Genomic DNA, 20,115 nt, shown 5'->3' on the forward strand with positions numbered 1-20,115 from the left:
CGGTCAGACAAGGGGACGCCCTTCCTGACTCTTCCTACCGTCCTCTAGAGGGGCTGTGGGACAGACGGGACGCCTCTTCCCACACCACTCTAGCCCAATCCCGCTAAAGGAAAGGTCCTGCCACACGCGCCATGGGGAACACGGAGTCTCAAATTCCTAACAACACCCCTCTCAGGTGCTTACTCCTCAACTTTTCTCAGCTGGGCTACTCCCAAATCCTCCTGTCTCAAGTGGCCTGGCCCCAATACCAGCTTAATAACCAGTCACATTGGCCTCTGACTGGTACTTTCGATTTTAACATCCTACAAGACCTAGACCATTTTTGTCGCCGTACTGGCAAGGATCGCGAGGTGCCGTATGTCCAGGCTTTTTGGGATTTGCGTCCCCACCCCGACCTCTCCTCCTCCTGCTCCACTCACCAAGTCCTCCTAGCTCAAACCCCTCCCCCTCCCAAAACCCTGCCGCCTTCGGCCAGTTCTCCCCCTCCCTACATACCACAGGAGGAATTGTCTGACCATCTATCGTCTCCTCCCACCAACCTTAACCCTCCTCCACTTCCGCCTGCTGCAGGGCCTACCCACCCTCCCAAGGTCAGCTCTCCCCCTCCTTACGAACAGCAGGAGGAGCTGCCTGACCACCTATCCCATCCCCCTCCTGCTCACTCCAACTCCCTTCCTCCTCCAGTTGCAGACCCTGCCCCCACTCCTACAGCTCCTCCTCCTCCTTCCCCATCCTTCTCCTCCCCTCCAACTGTTGCGCCAGTTGCAGACCCTGCCCCCACTCCCACAGCTCCTCCTCCTCCTTCCTCGTCCTCCTCCTCCCTTCCAACTGTTGCGGCGCCACCCCCTTTAAGTTCTCCAGTTGCGGCCCCTACTCGTTCCCACCCACCAACTGTCCTAGCGCCGTAGAAGGTCTCGTCAGAGTTCATGTTCCTTCTCCCTCCAAGACCTGGCTCAAATTGAACGCCGGCTTGGATCTTTCTCGGCCGATCCCTCCACCTATATTAAGGAATTTCAGTACCTCACTCAGGCTTATAGTCTTACCTAGCATGATATCCGTGTTATCTGCACTTCCACTCTCACCGCAGAAAAACACAAGCGCATCCTAGCGGCAGCCAGGCATATGGCAGACAGGGACCATGCTATAGACCCTAATCAAATCCCAGTTAGCACTGAAGTTCTCCCTAGCACAGACCCCCAGTGGACTTATCAGGAAGGGCCGGGGTCTAACATCCCTGCCCGTGACCGGATGCTCCAATATCTTCTGCGGGGCATGGATACTGTCTCCAATAAGGTGGTTAACTATAATAAACTTAAAAAGTCACTCAAAAGCCAGACGAAAACCCTGCCCTTTTCCTCGGCCGTTTACAGGAAGCCCTTGTCCGCTATACTAGACTTAACCCTACTTCCCAAATTGGGGCTGCTGTCTTAGCCTCCCACTTCATCACACAATCCACTCCTAATATCCGAAAAAAAAAAAAAAAGGTGGAGGATGGTCCGGAAACCCCTATACAGAACCTGGTAAAAATGGCCTTTAAAGTATTTAACGCAAGGGAAGACACAGCCGAGGCTGCCCGCCAAGCCCTAATGAAACAGAAGGTCACTTTACAAACCCAGGCTCTAGTAGCAGCCCTGTGGCCGGCAGGAAACCGGGGCCCACAAAATACCGCTCGCACCCCTCCAGGTGCTTGTTTTAAATGTGGAAAGGAAGGACACTGGTCCAAGGCCTGTCCCCAACCTCGTCCACCCACCAAGCCCTGCCCCATCTGTCAGCTTATGGGACACTGGAAGTCTGACTGCCCCAGTTTGCCCAGGGTCCCGGTCTCTCCGGACCGACATCCTGGACAGCAAGGGGCTGTCACTGGAGGCCTGAAACCTGGTCGTGCCGCCCAGGGACCAGGCGCCCAGAACTCTCCGTTCCCGGAACTTCTAGGGCTGTTAGACGACTAGAGGAGCCCTGGCTCCCCAACCCCGGTTACCCTTGCCGAGCCCAGGGTTGTGTTCAAGGTAGCGGGTAAAAGTGTCTCCTTCTTAGTCGACAAGGGGGCTACCTACTCTGTGCTTCCCTCCTACTCAGGACAAACTCTTCCTTCCCAGGTCTCTGTTGTGGGAATTGACGGGTCTCCATCCACACCGCGCAAAACCCCTCCACTCACATGCTCTTTTAACTCCTCCACTTCCACCCACTCCTTCCTAGTCATCCCCTCATGCCCCGTGCCCCTTTTAGGACGGCACATTCTAACCAAACTGCAGGCAACTATCGTCTTCCCACATACTAATGCCAGTATCTTCCTTCTTTCTCTGGTTACCAATCTGCCAGCCCCCCACCAGGCCGTCCAACTCCTTCCTAGCGTTTGCCCACAGGTATGGGATACCAGTACTCCCTCCGTGGCCTCCCATCATCAGCCTGTTCGCATTTGCTTAAAGGACCCCTAACCTCCCAGGAAACTGTTAACCAGGCCTTTAATGCTCTCCTAAAAGCCTTATCCACAACTACCAGTCTAGCTTTACCTAACCCAAACAAGCCCTTCCACCTATATACAGACGAGAAGCAGCACACAGCAGTAGGTGTCCTTACTCAGCCAATAGGATCCACCCTCCTGCCAATAGCTTATCTGTCCAGACAATTAGACCCCACTGTACAGGGATGGCAACCATGCCTACGGGCCCTCGCAGCGGCAGTCAACCTCACTACTGAGGCCCTAAAACTCAATCTGCACCAACCCCTCCAAGTTTTCTCCCCACATCGGCTCACTGACCTACTTATTCACCAAGCTTTAACTCATCTCGGGCCCTCCCGACTTCAACTTCTACACGTACTATTCATCGAAAACCCTGCAATCACTCTTTCACATTGCTCCCCTTTAAACCCGGCTACCCTCCTTCCTCTCCCCTCGGAGCCTTCAACACAGCACTCCTGCTCCGAAATTCTTGAGCTCAGTCAGTCCCCGCGCCCAGATCTGGCTGACCAGCCTATTCCAGCAGCCTCAATCACTCTCTACGTTGACGGTAGTTCAGCCCTCACCACCCCAGGACCGCGGAAAGCTGCCTATGCCATTGTTACAGACACTGACGTCATTGAAGCTCAGCCTCTGCCCCCACAAACTACCTCTCAACAAGCTGAGTTAATTGCCCTTACTCGGGCATTAATCTGGGCAACTGGAAAAGTAGTCAACATTTACACAGACTCCAAATATGCCTTCCTAATCGCTCACTCCCACTGCATGATATGGAAAGAATGGGGCTTCCTTACCACTAAAGGCACCCCCATTCTCAATGGAAAACTCATCTCTCAGCTTATTCAGGCAATCCAGCTCCCCAGTAAGGTAGCTATCATCCATTGCAGGGGACACCAATCCTCACGTACTCCTGTAGCTAAGGGAAGTGCCTTTACTGACTCCGTTACAAAAACAACAGCCAAAGAAAAAGCCCCCCCCACCACTCTCTATTTCCTTTCCAAAACATACGACCCCCAATACTCTCCCACGGAGTTAGCCAACCTTCAATCTTTACCCAATGTTCAATTCAGGGACAGCTGAGTTTTTAAGCACAATCTCCTTATACTCCCTGAAAAACAAAAATACCAAATAATTCAAGACATTCACAACTCACTCCACATTGGACCCAAAGCCTTGTACCACTTCCTCAGTCCACTTTTTCACCCCCACAACCTCCTCAACACCATACAGAAGGTCCAGTCCTCCTGTACTATCTGTGCAAAAGCCAACCCCCAACGTTCCTGTCATCCTCGGCGTCAACTTCATCAACTACGTGGGTTTCTGCCTGGCCAAGATTGGCAGATTAACTTTACCCACATGCCAAAACACAAACAATACCGCTATCTACTAACCATTGTCGACACTTTTTCAGGCCGGATTCAAGCTTATCCCACAGCCTCCAAGTCGGCGGGAACAGTAGCCACTCATCTTATCCAAGACATCATCCCCCGGTTTGGACTCCCGGCCACCGTACAGTCAGATAACGGCCCAGCTTTCATCTCTAAAGATTACTAACGCTGTCTCCACTTCCTTAGGAATCCAGTGGAAATTACACGCTGCCTATCATCCCCAGTCTTCTGGTAAGGTAGAACGGGCCAATGGCCTCATCAAGGAGCATTTAACCAAACTTATGCTCAAACTCCGCCAGTCCTGGGTTACACTGCTCCCCATCGCCCTTGCCAGGTTAAGAGCAAGTCCTCAAGGCCCAGCACAGCTTAGCCTGTTTAAGCTACTGTATGGTCGCCCCTTCTTACTTTCAACTCCTCCATCACCCGAAGCCACTCCCTTAAGTAATTACCTCCCATACTTCACTCTCCTTCAAAATCTCCTTAGGGAACACGCCAACGCTTCTCTTCCACAGCCCACTCAACCATCTGAAACCACCCAAAGGGTATCTCCGGGTGACTCAGTCCTTATTAAATCCCTCTCCCCAAAGCCTCTCGCCCCCAAGTGGGAAGGGCCCTTACACGGTCATCCTCGCCACCCCTTCAGCCATTAAGGTCGCACAAATCCCGTCATGAGTCCACTTGTCCCAAGTAAAAATGTGTCCTGATGGCCCCCCCCTCCCCGCTGGGAGTGTACTCCTACTGGCCCTCTATCTCTCAAACTTACCAAAACTTAGCTCCTCTCAGTATGTCTGGAGATTCTTCCTTACTGAAAACTATACCAAAACACATCATATCTATAACTCCTCCCCTTACTCTCACAATCCTCTTCTAGCCACCACTGACTGCCCCACAGCGGGGTGCTCACGCCCCATACAGCTCAACTTTTCTAGGTTTTATAATTCCAAAGTCACCCACCCTGTACTCTGCTTCCATTACAGACAGCCTTCAACCTGTCAAACCTCTTCCTGGTACTCTTGTCTGGGCTGTGTCTGGTCAACCTGTAACTTAGAAAAACAACGCCATACCCAACCAAGCCCAAGCGGTCAAACCCATCACTCACTTTTATCCAAAACTCCCATCACTGAGGGAAAAAACCAATTCACTCTAACCATTTCCGACCCTTGGGACCAAATATAGACCAGTCCTCAAAAGGCAGCCCTTTATGACTTCCCAAAACAATCGTACCCGTCCTCACACCTGTACATATGGCGCGCCTACGTCCTCACCTCTTCACAGATTCGTTCCTCCATACAAATCCAGGAGCAAATCCTAAACACTCAGCTCCAACCCCGCAACACCCCTTTTCATGAATCACCCTCCTCAGGGAGGGATTGGCACTTGCTAACCAGTCCGGACTTACTAATTTAACCTCCTGCCTTCTGTGTGCCACTCTTGGGCAGACTCCTCTCGTTGCGGTACCAGTTCCCTTTCCGCGTAATGCTCCGAAATCATCTAACCCCTTTACTCCCATTCCTAACGTGCAACTCTATGCCTTACCTGAGTCTCAGCTCCCGGCCTGCTACTCCCTAGGCCACAATTATTCCCATTGTAACTACACCAGACAGGTTTCGACCGACCTAACCGCTCCACGAGGCATTTTCTTCTAGTGCAATCGCACCCTAACCAAAAACCTGTCCTCTAGCCAACCTCCAACCCTCTTATGCCTTCCAGTCACCTTAGTACCTCGACTCACTGTCTACTCTCCGGCCGAGTTCCTCTTACTACAGGTCCCACAGGCTCCGTCTCATCGCACCCAAAGGGCGGCCTTCCCCCCGGTGGCTGTGGGCCTGTCCCTTGCAGGCTCCGCGCTGGCCGTGGGGTTAGGAGGAGGAGCATTGTTCCATTCTCACCAAGCTCTGGCTCGCCTTTCCTCACAACTTCAGGCAGCCATCGAGGACTCAGCGGCGTCTCTAGCATCTCTCCAATGACAGATCACCTCGGTCGCCCAGGTAACCCTACAAAATCGGAGGGCGCTGGATCTACTGACGGTGGAGCGTGGAGGAACCTGCATCTTCCTACAAGAGGAATGCTGCTACTATGTCAACGAATCTGGACTGGTAGAAACGTAAATCGAAAATCTCCAAAAAATCAAAACCAGCCTCCAGAATTACAAGCTCTCAACAGAAGCCTCCGCATAGGGGTCGTCTTCCATGTACACCCTCCTATCCCCATTACTCGGTCCCTTACTGGTTATCTGTCTTGTTCTACTCATTGCTCCTTGTTTTTTTTCCAGTTTCTCCAATGGCAGTTCCAAGAACTAACCCGAGTCACCATCAACCAGATGATGCTACAACCAGTCTTCCACGATAACACCATACCAACACCAGCCCCCCGAAACAATCACGTCACTTCCCCACCAACCTCCATGGAAAGCTACGCCCTTCTGCCCACTTCCCAAACCCCCTAAAGAAAATCAGATCCCTCCGCCGCCCATTTTCAGCAGGAAGTAGCCAGAACGACTTCGTCGCCCTTTTTCCCTTTTTAGGGAGTCGGGAATGTTAGGTAGAAAGGGCCCATTCCCCATGCCCGGGACCCACATCCAGCAGGCTGCCTCTGGAGGTTGGTATGCCCAGCAACAGGACTAGCCAATTGCTTTCCCGTGTCAGCCCGCCAAAACCTAGCCACGGGGCTCTTCCCTCTTCTTTGTTTAGCCTCCACCAATCATCTCCTCACTTTAGCCCGCCAAAGCTAAGCCAACCCTTGCACCCCACGATATTCCCACTCCGCCCATGTCCAATCTCCACCAATCACTCCACGACACCCCACCTACGCGGGCCCCCTCCCTATAAAAACCCTCTCCGGCAGCTGCTGGGTGCAGCTCTTCCCTCTCCCGCTCGAGTTGCCCGCAAACCCCAATAAACCTGGACTCGGCTTAACAACTCCTCGCTCTCATTTGCTTTGGGAAGGGTCTCTGCGGGTCGCACATTCACCATGTTGGCCATGCTGCTGTCCAACTCCTGGCCTCAAGTGATCTGCCCTCCTTGTCCTCCCAGAGTGCTGGGATTAAGTAATCACACCTGTGATGCCAGCACATTAACGTACAAATAGGACTACTTAATGTTTGTTTATATGGGTTATTAAGAACAGTGTTGTCTCTTATAAAGGATTGTGATCAGTTTGTGTCAGGCTATTAGTATTGTCAGTTTTCTCTGTCACTATTGATTTTAACAATAATTTGTGAGTGTACTATTATCTTTAAAGTAAAACTTACTTTTAAATTAAGAATGCTTTTTGCTTAAAGTATTGGTATATATTTATAAGTTTTGGGTTTTTATTTAGTTATTAACTTGTTCCTGCAACCATAAATATTTTATAACCAAAGGTGCTCAATCCCTAAATATATAATCCAACAAATTTAACGTGTGTGTGTGTGTGAGAGAGAGAGAGAGAGAGAGAGTGTGTGTGTCTCACTCTGTCTCCCAGGCTTGAGTGCAGTGGTGTGATCATGGCTGGCTCACTGCGGCCTCAAACTCCTGGGCTCAAGCGATCCTCCCACCTCAGCCTCCTGGGTAGCTGGGACCACAGGCACGAGCCACCACGCCAGCTAATTTTTATATTTTTTGCAGACATGGGGATCTCGCTATTTTCCCAGACTGGTCTTGAACTCCTGATCTCAAGTGATCCTCTCACCTTGGCCTTCCAGAGTGCTGGGATGACACTCGTGAGCCCTGCACCCTGCCCAGATTTAGCTTTTTCTAAAGCTTTTATTTAAAATAAAGTCACTGTGGTTAAGATGCCTCTGACGGTTTTGCATTTTAAGTGCAAAGACTATGTTGAGTGAATTTTTCCATCAGTTGTAAAACGTGCATCCATGTTTATCTCATTCCTATGGTTTCCAGTTAATTGTCCCTTCTTCCTTTTTGGAAATACACGGGCTAGTGGGCTCCATGTCAGTTTGCATTTCCAGAAGGAGGGCGCTGAACACTCTGCTCTCCTATTTCAAGTGGTGCAGCGGGACGGCCACCAGAGGGCGCGCGGCCTCAGCCAGCGCTGTGAGCCTCCTGCCTGGGTGTGGTTGCTACTTCACCACAGGATACCAGGTTTCGCTATTCTAACTAAGCTATTGTATAAACTCACTAAAGAAAACTTATCCAACCCTATTAATCCTAAATCCTTTCCTCACTCCTCCTTTTGCTCCTTAAAAAACAGCTCTAAAAGCAGCTCCCTCCCTAGCTCTCCCCAACCTGTCTCAACACTTTTTCATCTATACTGCTAAAGTCCAGGGCTGTGTGGTCAGGATTCTCACTTAGGAGCCAGGCCCATGGCCTGCAGCCTTTTTATCCAAACAACTTAACCTCACAGCCCTGGGCAGGCCCTCATGACAAGGTGCAGCAGCAGCTGCTGCCCTGATACTCTTAGAATCCCTCAAAATCACAGGCTCCACCCCACTTACCCTCTAGCTGTCACCCCCTCCAGAGTTTTGTCTTTACACCTCACACACTTACCTTCAGCCCCTCGCCTTCTCCAGCTTTAAGCAGTCACCCCTACTGCTTAAACCACACCTCAAAATGTCTGTTTCTGTTATTCCTAACTGAGCCCAAGTTCACGGCACTCATTTACCTTTACATGCCCTGCTTTTCTTTAAGTTGCCGGTTTACACGTTTCCTCCAGGCAATTACAGCTGACATTTCACTCTTCATCTGGCTCCCGTTCTCTTCTCAAACACAATCTTGTTAATGAAAGTGAGCAATTGCTTATAGATACCTCATGCTTCCTCACACACCATGAAAACAAAAGCTCTCCCTCCACACAGTTACCCCACCGAGCCCTGTAACAGCAGCAGCCCTTGCTGGTTCCCTTGGCTTTCGGGTTCAAAGCTCCAGAAAAAATGTTGTTTTTATGTAAAGCAGCCTGGCCTTGTATCTAATGCCATCAATAAATGAAGAGACAGAACCCAAAAGCGCACGAATCAGGCAAACGGTTATTCTGGATCTGGCTGGATGGGCTGGACACTGCCTAACTGGAGTCACGGCTCCTCCCAATCCTTACTCCTTTAAACCCATCTTTCTTCTTCTCCTGTTCAGACCCTATATCTTCTGTTTAGTCTCCCAATTCATACAAAACCGCATCCAGGCGATCACAAGTTGGCAGATGCTGCTCTGGACGACCCACAGAACCGCGCAGTGCCTCTAAGTCCTCCAGCAGCTTAAGCGTTGGTAAGGCAGAACGTATTGTCCAGACCTTCCTTATTTGCACACCTGTCCTGTTCCCATTTCCAGCCTGTCTCCCCTGCTCAAAAAAAAAAATATTTGCCGGGCGCGGTGGCTCAAGCCTGTAATCCCAGCACTTTGGGAGGCCGAGGCGGGTGGATCACAAGGTCGAGAGATCGAGACCATCCTGGTCAACATGGTGAAACGCCGTCTCTACTAAAAATACAAAAAAGTAGCTGGGCATGGTGGCGCGTGCCTGTAATCCCAGCTACTCAGGAGGCTGAGGCAGGAGAATTGCCTGAACCCAGGAGGCGGAGGTTGCGGTGAGCCGAGATCGCGCCATTGCACTCCAGCCTGGGTAACAAGAGCGAAACTCCGTCTCAAAAAAAAAAAAAAAAAAATTTTACGTGCCCCCACAGTCCCCTGTCAGGCACGTCTGCTCACCCCCTCTTCTCTAATTCTTTCTCTCTATATATAAAAAGACAGGTATGTCAGGTCTCCATGTGCAAGCCTGAAGTCCTGCCGGCCTGGGCTGATCGTCTCCCACCCCCCCCACCTGCATTTGTCATTGTCTCTCAGTGCCCAGCGGAGCTTCCCCAGACAAGCCCCTCACCCAACCCTGCCATCTCAACTGTTCTTATGATAATGTGAATGCCTCTCACCCATCCTGTCATCTTAACTGCTCTTCTGCCTCACCCCCAGCCGCCACTGTAACTGAACTTGTGGTCATGTACACTCCTTGCCCCTACCCCACCGCTGTAACTGATCTTACTGTGACTTTCCACTGCCCGCCCCAAACCTGTAAAACCAACTCCCATCCCACTGCCCTTTGCTAACGCTCTTTTCAGCCATAGCCGACCTGCACCCAGGTGAATAAACAGCTACATTACCCACACAAAGCCTGTCTGGGGAGTCTCTTCATTCAAAGTGGGAATTTTCTTTTTTTTCTTTTTTTTTTTTTTTAAGGCGGAGTTTCACTCTTGTTACCCAGGCTAGAGTGCAATGGCGCGATCTCGGCTCACCGCAAACTCTGCCTCCTGGGTTCAGGCAATTCTCCTGCCTCAGCCTCCTGAGTAGCTGGGATTACAGGCACGTGCCACCATGCCCAGCTAATTTTTTGTACTTTTAGTAGAGACGAGGTTTCACCATGTTGACCAGGATGGTCTCGATCTCTTGACCTCGTGATCCACCTGCCTCGGCCTCCCAAAGTGTTGGGATTACAGGCGTGAGCCACCGCGCCCAGCACAAAGCGAGAATTTTCAACACCCGGGAAGCAGAAGTGGCAGTGAGCCAAGATCGCTCCACTGCACTCCAGCCTGGACAACAAAGTGAGATTCCATCTCAAAAATAAAAATAAAAGACAAAGGTTATGAGGCTAGCGAAGACTGTGACCAAGCACATGACCCAAGCTTTGTCAGCAGGAGCTGAATTGGAACTAGGTTCTCATGTTCACAGGGTGCTATGACGGCCTCCTGATTACAAGATCCAAAGTGTGACTGGCACTTCCATTAACAGGTACAGATGTTTGTCTGCAATCTATGTATGAGCATTTTCATGCATCAAATCTTGCCAGAAGTCTCTCATATTACCTTTTATTATAGTCACAAAATTCTGTGCTCTTCAGTATAAATACTTGCCCTTTTATAATTGAACACTGGGGATGCAAGTGATTTTCCACACAGCCAGCAGCTAAAATATTCCAAATGTGGTTTTCACCATGCATTGGGATTTACTCGGGGTGGCTGGCAAAATAGAAGGAAAATATTAGGAAAAGTTAGAAAGTTATAGTCTCAAACCTTTTGGCAGGCCGAAAGGTTTTAATGGAATTGGCTAAAGGCAACCAGTTCTTTACGCTAAAATTTTAGCGTAAAATTCGTAAAAGTCATAGGGTGAAAGATAGGGACAATCAAGCTTCCCCAGTGGCCTGTTTACCCACATCCCTTTGTCTCTATTCTAACTGTTCACTCATGTAAACCCTATGCTGAACAGCCCTCTCAGCAGGAGGTCAAAGGGAAATTACACGTGAAGGGTGTTTTCTCTGGGTCCAAAACCAAAAGCTTTTATCATTCAAAACCACTCTTTCAACCATGTTAATTATCTACCAAGTGTGTTAACTTAAAACTTCTGTTATTCAGTCTATACCAATAAGAAGGTACAGAGAGTCACAGCCGGGTTTGCTAAAACCGCCCTCTAAAGAAAGTGAACAAACATCCCCACCCCATTCGAAATCACTGTACTGGTTGTGAGTGCATTCATTCATCTGTGCCTAAGTCAGGGTCTGCAAACCAAACCTCCACAGGTAGTGTGGCTGTTTTATTGTTTGAATTCATGTTGCGTGATGTGAGCATGCATCTCTCCCAGCTTCACTCCCACTTGAGAGGCAGCTGGGCTAACAATACCACCAGGAGCAAGTCTCGAAGGAGAAGAAAACACATGGCAGGATGTGACATTCTGAAGTGCCAGAACTTTGGGGGAACTAAGGTTTCTGAAGGTGGCAGTTTGTGTCTCCATCTTCATGGGGTCCAGAATTTGCTGCACAGCAGGAGGTGACAGGGAGCCACTGGATTTTTGGGTGACGTTAATACTGAACGTGTGCCTGCTCTAAGCTCTGAAAGTCACACCCTCCCTGGATATTTCTTTTTTTTTTTTGAGATGGAGTCTTGCTGTTGCCCAGGCTGAAGTGCAGTGGTGCAATCTCAGCTCACTGCAACCTCCACCACCTGGGTTCAAATGATTCTCCTGCCTCAACCCCCTGAGTAGCTGGGACTACAGCGACATACCACCACACCAGCTAACTTTTGTATTTTTAGTAGAGATGGGGTTTCACCATGTTGGCCAGGCTGGTCTTGAACTCCTGACCTCGTGACCCACCCACCTCAGCCTCCCAAAGTGCTGGGATTACAGGTATGAGCCAATGTCAGACCTTTTTTTCTTTTTTTTTTTTTAAGATAGAGTCTTGCTATGTCACCCAGGCTGGAGTGCAGTGGCATGATCTCAGCTCAATGCTGCAACCTCTACCTCCTGTGTTCAAGCAATTCTCCTGCCTCAGCCTCCTGAGTAGCTGGGACTATGTGTACCACTATTCCTGGCTAATTTTTGTATTTTTAGTAGAGACAGGGTTTCACCATGTTGGCCGGGCTAGTCTCAAACTCCTAACCTCAGGTAAACCACCTGCCTCAGCCTCCCAAGGTGCTGGGACTACAGGCTTGAGCCACCATACCTGGCCCTTCCCTGCATCTCAATGTCCACGAATATTATACATCATCTGCTTAACTGTCTAGGATTTTCAACTAATTGTCCAATATCTAGATGAAGGTGCTTTCAAATATTTATAATAGATCAGGATGTGGACTAGGATGTTTTATCAATTAATTGGTTGATTCCAAAAATGTAAATCTTTGAATCTGAAATAGGGCTGGAGAACTTAGCAAGGTAATATCAATTCCACATGAGCCTTTGAAGATCAGTTGTGCCATCTGCCTCACAGGAAGCATTGGCATGTGACATTTCCTTACTAACATGGACTTTAATTTTATTTAGCTACTGTTCTTTTGATTGATGATTTGAAAACCATTTTGTCTTTCGAAAAACCATACTAGCCAGGCACGGTGGCTGACGACTGTAATCCCAGCACTTTCGGAGGCCGAGGAAGGTGAATCACGAAGTCAGGAATTCAAGACCAGCCCAACCAACATGGCGAAACCCCGTCTCTACTACAAATACAAAAACTAGCTGGACGCGGTGGTGGATGCCTGTAATCCCAGCCACTAAGGAGGTTGAGGCAGGAGAATCGCTTGAACCCATGAGGCAGAGGTTGCAGTGAGCCAAGATTGTGCCACTGCACTCCAGCCTGGGTGACAGAGCAAGATGCTGTCTCAAAAAAAACAAAAAAACAAAAAAACAAAACAAAAAAAAGACTACCCATTCTACTGGCCAGGTGCAGGGGCTCACACTTGTAATTCCAGCACTCTGGGAGGCTAGCAGGAGGACTGCTTGAGACCGGGAATTCAAGACCAGCCTGGGCAACATGGCAGAACCCGTCTCTACAAAAAAAAAAAAAAAAAAAAAAAAGAGAAAATGAGCCGGGTGTGGTGGCACACATCTGTACTTCCAGCTACTCGATAGCTTGGGGCGGGAGGATTGCTTGAGCCTGGGAGGTCGAGGCTGCAGTAAGCAGTGATTGCACCACCGCACTCCATCCTGGGCAGTGGAGTGAGACCCTGTCTCAAAAAAGAAAAACACCCAAACCCCTCCAAAAGCATAGAACTGCCTTTCCTGTTAGATACGTCCACTGCTGTACATATTGCTCAGTTGTGATGACACGTTCCTCGTGTTGCATTTTGGATTCCCTGAGGTGCGGCCTATGGTGTGGCCCCAGACTCAGAAAACCCCTGAAGGAGGGAAGCACACCAGCTGCTATAGCTGCATTGCCTGTCCACATGGGGTTTCCAGCCAGACAGGTGAGCACCTGCAGCGATGCCCTCCCATCCACACCTGTCATCCTTCCTGTCCTGATTCCAGGTGAGGGCAGAGGGCCTCAGAATTACAGATAAGTCATCTCTTTTTTTTGGAGATGGAGTTTCGCTCCTGTCACCTAGGCGGGAGTACAATGGTGTGACCTCGGCTTACTGCAACCTCTGCCTCTCAGGTTCAAGTGATTCTCCTGCCTCAGCCTCCCAAGTAGCTGGGATCACAGAAATGTACCACCACGCCCAGCTAATTTGGTATGTTTTTTTGGGGGGGGGGTTTCTCCACATTGGTCAGGCTGGTCTCGAACTCCTGACCTCAGGTGTTCCGCCCATCTGGGCCTCCCAAAGTGCTGGGATTACAGGTGTGAGCCACCACACCTGGCTACAATTAACTTTTTTGGACCTAATCAAAAGCTTGCAGGGAACAGAGGAACACTTGATTAATATAATCCAGTTGAGGCTGGGCGCGGTGGCTCATGTCTGGAATCCCCACACTTTGGGGGGCCGAGGCAGGCAGATCACAAGGTGAGGAGATTGAGACCAGCCTGACCAACACGGTGAAACCCCGTCTCTACTAAAAATACAAAAATTAGCCAGGTGTGGTGCCACATGCCTATAATCCCAGCTACTCAGGAGGCTGAGGCAGGAGAATCACTTGAAAACCTGGGAGGTGGAGGTTGGGGTGAGCCAAGATCATGCCACTGCCTGGGCAACACAGCAAGACTCCATCAAAAAAAAAAAAAAAAAAAAAAGATAATCCAGTTGGATCTCAGAACAAACAGCTTTGTGGCATTTTAACTCATCCTGGTCCCTCTCCCACCGCCTAGACTGTGGTGGCCTGAGGGTAACAGACCACACACCCAGCACAGATTCCAAGAAGGGGCCTTATTTGCAACTGCGGACAGGGGTATGGCTCTCACCTGACTGGACATTCTCCCAGTGCCGAGGTGCTACCTGGAGGACATTTGTAGGAAACTATTTACAACAAATTTGTTAGTCTCTGCTGCCTGGGGCCACGAGAGCAGATGAGGCAAAAAATAGAGGAGCCAAACATCATAGGAGGAAAGGCCGGGGAATAAAACACTCTGGGAAATGAAGGCTTGGAACCTACAAGACCAGAGTGGTGCAGGAGCTTGGAAGAGGCCGGCGAGGGCCCTGCACTCACTTCGGGCTGGCCTTCCAGCTCTGCACAAGCAGGACATGAAAGTGAAGGCAGAGAAAACCTGTTTCACAATGGAAGGGCTGACCCCACAGGCACTCAGACCCCTTCTACAAACTTGGGAGGGTGTTGTGGGCTTTTGTTGTTGTTGTTGTTTTGGCTCCAGATGTTTCAAGACATTCATGTCCTATCACTAGCTGACCACCAGGCTAAAAGAACAGGAGGAGATGGCCACTCATCACAGTCAGAAAAGTCATTAAATAAATAACCACTGCAACAAACAGCAAGAACACACCCCGGGGAGGAGGGAGACTCCTATTTCCAGAGTGGCCACATTATAATATTCTAAACACACAGTTTAAAACAAAATAAAACAGGTAGGGCGTGGTGGCTCACGCCTGTGATCTCAGCACTTTGGGAGGCTGAGGCAGGCAGCTCACCTGAGGTCAGGAGTTCGAGACCAGCCTGGCCAACATGGCGAAACCGTTTAAGTATTTCAGTTCGAGATTAAAATAACACTAAGACAAAAGTATGCCAAATTGCAGGATCTTTATTGCTGGTGGCCAAGGAGGACTCACGTCTCTCCAACCCGTGGCTTCGAAAGGAGGGTGTCAAGACATTTTTATACCCATAAAACCACCTTGGGAGTGGGGGTGAGGAGCGGGGATGGGGATGAAGAGCTTCAGACATTCCGAGGGCTAGTGGATTCTGTAAATCACCTCCTGTACGGAGATGAGGGTGAGGGGCTCTGGACATTCCAAGGGCCAGGGGACTTCTGTCACTCCGATTATTACTTAAGTGGTTTATAGAAGTCAAGATAAGTGTTAGTTTATACACTGTGAATTACAGACCTTAGTTACTTATTACAAGTGGCAGAAGCCAAGATGGCATGGGTTACGACTGCTTGCCTGTCACATTAGGGTCACAGAAAGCAGTTACTGATAAGCAAAAGGTAAGCAGCTTTACACAGTGGTCATTTTTCAGAGCAAGCTAACTATTCTTATTTACAGAAGCCAAGGCCAGTAGTCATTGTGGGAGAATGGGGCAGCCATTACAACTTAATTTTGGAAAACAGCCTTTTCTTGTATAAGATAGCATTGCTCAGGTTCTAACTCTAGGCCAGCTATAGCACACCCTGTCTCTACTAAAAGTACAAAACTTGTCCAGGTGTGGTGGCGCATGCTTGTGATCCTAGCACTTAGGAGACTAAAGAAGGAGAAGTGTTTAAACCCAGGAGGCGGAGGTCGCAGTGAACAAAGATTGCACCACTGCACTCCAGCCTGGGTGACAGAGTGAGACTCCGTCTCAAAAAAAAAAAAAAGAAAAAGAAAATAGGTCAGTTAAAATTATTCAGCCGGACCAGGCACAGTGGCTTACATCTATAATCCCAGCACTTTGAGAGGCTAAGGTGGGTGGGTCATCTGAGATCAGGAGTTCAAGACCAGCCTGGCCAACATGATGAAACCCCATCTGCACTAAAAATACAAAAAATTAGTTGGATGTGGTGGCGCACCTGTAATTCCAGCTACTTGGGAGGCTGAGGAAGGAGAATCACTTGAACCCAGGAGACAGTGGTTGCACTGAGCCAAGATCATGCCACTGTACACTACAATCCAGCCTGAGTGACACAGTGAGATTCTGACTCAAAAAATAAAATAAGTAAAAATAATAAAAATGAAAATACAAAAATTAGCCAAGTGTTGTGGTACACACCTGTAATTCAAGCTACTGGGGAGGCTCAGACAGGAGAATTGCTTGAACTCAGGAAGTGGAGGTTGCAGTGGGCTGAGATCGAACCACTGCACTCCAGCCTGGGCAACAGAGCCAGACTCTGTCTCAAAAAAAAAAGAGAAAAAGATGATTTAGCATGAATGGGCTCGGGGACTCACGCCTGTAATCCCAACACTTTGGGAGGCCGAAGCGGAAGGATTGCTTGAGCCCAGGCATTCTAGACCAGCCTAGGCAACATGGTGAGACCCTATTTCTAAAAAAAAAAAAAAAAAAAAATGTAAAAAGTCCCAGCTACTTGGAAGGCAGAGATGATTGGAGCCCAGGAGTTCAAGTCCTGGGCAAGATAGCAAGACCCTCATCACTAAAAGAAAAAAAAAATTAAAGGCAAAAAAAAAAAAAAAAGACAGTGACAGCCAGGCGCGGTGGCTCACGCCTGTAATCAGAGCATTTTGGGAGGCTGAGACAGGTGGATCACGAGGTCAAGAGATCGAGACCATCCTGGACAACATGGTGAAACCCCGTCTCTACTAAAAGTACAAAAATTAGCTGGGCATGGTGGTGCACGCCTGTAGTCCCAGCTACTCGGGAGGCTGAGGCAGGAGAATTGCTTGAACCCAGGAGATGAAGGTTGTGGTGAGCCAAGATTGCACCATTGCACTCCAGCCTGGGTAACAAGAGTGAAACTCCGTCTCAAAAAAAAAAAGAAGACTGTGACAAGGAACTGAAAAAGGAAGACATAACCTAGGCAACCCTAAACAAAATGACAGAGGGCCTTCCTTATCAGTAATTACACTGACTATAAATAGATTAAACACTCCAGCTGAAAGTCAGAGATTCGTTAAATGCCTTAATTCAATAAAAAGATTAACATATGCTGGAAAAAAAACACAAAAAATAAAAAGTCAGAGATCTGACTGGGCATGGTGACATACACCTATAATCCCAACAGTTTGGGAGGCCACAGTGGGTGGATCACTTGAGCTAAGGAGTTCAAGACCAGCCTGGGCAACATGGCAAAACCCTGTTTCTACAAAAAATAAAAATAAAAATAAATAAATAAACACTAGCTGAATGTGGTGGCCAGTCCTAGCCACTCGGGAGGCTGAGGTGGGAAGATGGCTTGGCTGGGAGTCCAAGGCTGCAGGGAGCTGAGATCACCGTCCTCCAGCCTGGGTGACAAAGTGAGCCTCTGTCTCAAAAAAATCAGAGACTGGATGATACATAAAAAGCACGGCCCAATTTTATGTGAGGTATAAGAGACTTACTTTACAGCCAGAGACGTAAACAGGTTGAAAGTACAAGATTGGGAAAAAAAATTCCATGCAAACAGTAACGAAAAGAGAGCCAGAATAGCTATATTAATATCAGACAAAATGGACATCAAGACAAAAATTGTTGAGACAAAACTCATTTGTATCATTCTATGATGATGAAAGGGTCAATCTATCAAAAAGATATAGCAATTATAAAGGTAAATGTAGTAAACCACAAAACTCCAAAATACAAAAAGCAAAAATGGACAGAACGTTACAACATGAACTTCCAAAACACAAGAATGCACTAACTGTGTTCAATCAGTAAAAACATACAAAAACAATTTTGTTTTTATTCTTTTCACTTATCCTCTTTTTTCTTTTTTTCATTTTATTTTTTTTTCCTATAGTTTTGAGCAAAACAAAAACAATTTTTGTATTTTTAGTAAAGATGGGATTTCTCTATGTTGATCAGGTTGGTCTCCAACTCCTGGCCTCAAGTGATCTGCCCACCTCGGCCTCCCAAAGTGCTGGGATTACAAGTGTGAACCATCACGTCTGGCCAATTTTTTTTTTTTTTAGTCAGAGTCTCACTTTCTCACTCAGACTGGAGTGGAATGACACCATCTCGGCTCACTGTAGTCTCTGCCTCCCAGGTTCAACTGATTCTCTGCCTCGGCCTCCTGAGCATCTGGGATTAGAGGCATGCACCACTACACCTAGCTAATTTTTGTATTTTAAGTAGAGATGGGTTTTCACCATGTTGGCTGGGCTGGTCTCCAACTCCTGACCTCAGGTGATCTGCCCACCTCAGCCTCCCAAAGTGCTAGGATTACAGGTGTGAACCATCTTGCACAGCACACCCCTCAACCCCAAATTTTTTTAATTAGAAAAAGAATCCAGGCACAGTGGCTCACGCCTGTAATCCCAGCACTTTGGGAGGCCAAGGTGGGCAGATAACCTGAGGTTAGTAGTTTGAGACCAGCCTGGCCAACATGGAGAAACTCTCTCTTTAGTAAAAAATACAAAATCAGCCAGGCACGTTGGTGGGTGCCTGTAGTCCCAGCTACTCAGGAGGCAGAGGCAGGAGAATTGCTTGAACTCAGGAGGCAGAGGTTGTGGTAAGCCAAGATCACACCATTGCACTCCAGTCTGGGCAACAAGAGCAAAACTCCATCTCAAAAATAAATACATAAATTAGAAAAAGAAAAAGAGAAGGCAGACACCAAAGACCACATAGTGCATGATTCTGTTTATATGAAACATTGAGAACAGGCAAATCTACAGACAGAAAATAGGATAGTGGCGGTTGCCAGGGGCTGGAGGAGGAGTGACAGCTAATGGGTACAAGGGTTCTTTGTTTCCTTTCCTTTCCTTTTTTTGAGACAGGGTCTCACTCAGTCACCCAGCCTGGGGTAGGCACAATCTTGGCTCACTGAAACCTCTAACTCCTGAGTTCAAGTGATGCTCCCCCCTCAGCCTCCCCAGTAGCTGGGACTGCAGGTGCACACCACCAGGTCTGGCTAATTTTTTTTTTTTTCTTTGAGATGGAGTTTCACTCTTGTTGCCCAGGCTGGACTGCAATGACACAATCTCAGCTCACCACAACCTCCACCTCCCAGGCTCAAGCAGTTCTCCTGCCTCAGCCTCCCAAGTAGCTGGAGTTACAGGCACCTGCAACCATGCCTGGCTAATTTTGTATTTTTAGTGGAAACGGTTTCACCATATTCGTCAGGCTGGTCTTGAACTCCTGGTCTCAAGTGATCTGCTCTCCTAGCCTCCTAAAACGCTGGAATTACAGGCATGAGCCACCATGCCTGGCCATTTCTGTGTCACCCCCCCAGGCCAGCCTCTGCATGTTTGGGCTTGATGAGGCTGTGGCTGTCCAGCTGGCTGCCTGTCATCTTTAGTCTCTGTGTCTCCTTGATTTTTCTCAACTGCCCATAATTTCATTTTCTTTTCTTTCTTTTGTTTTTTTCTTGAGATGGAGTTTTGCTCTGTCACCCAGGCTGAAGTGCAATGGCATGATCTCGGTTCATTGCAACCTCTGCCTCCCATGTTCGAGCAATTTTCCCGCCTCAGCCTCCCAAGTAGCTGGGACTACAGACACATGCCACCATGTCGAGCTAAGTTTTGTATTTTTAGTAAGATAGGGTTTCATCATGTTGGTCTGGCTGGTCTCAAACTCCTGGCCTCAGGTGATCCACCCACCTCGACCTCCCAAAGTGCTGGGATTACAAGCATAAGCCACAGTGCCCGGCCTCAGTTTTTAAACTCAGCCTGAGTGGGCTTCTCTCGCTAGCAGCTAAGAGCTCTGACCCCTACAGCCTTCTCCCACCCAGCAGGAGGTGTTTAGATGTTTCTGGATCTAAAATCCAAGTGTCTAAGCCTACCAGTACTTGCAAGTACAGATGGTCACACAACTTTTTGACTTTACAATGGCACAAAAATGATCACATTCAGTAGAA

At 48.6% G+C, this 20,115-nt stretch overlaps 1 pseudogene; it reads right to left on the minus strand.

The window, feature by feature from the left end:
* The window catches only part of LOC141585303 (phospholipid phosphatase 2-like), a 152,267-nt pseudogene that overhangs the window by 57,811 nt on the left and 74,341 nt on the right, over positions 1 to 20,115 (minus strand).

This window comes from Saimiri boliviensis, chromosome 8 (assembly GCF_048565385.1).
Source record: "Saimiri boliviensis isolate mSaiBol1 chromosome 8, mSaiBol1.pri, whole genome shotgun sequence".
Lineage (NCBI taxonomy): Eukaryota > Metazoa > Chordata > Mammalia > Primates > Cebidae > Saimiri > Saimiri boliviensis.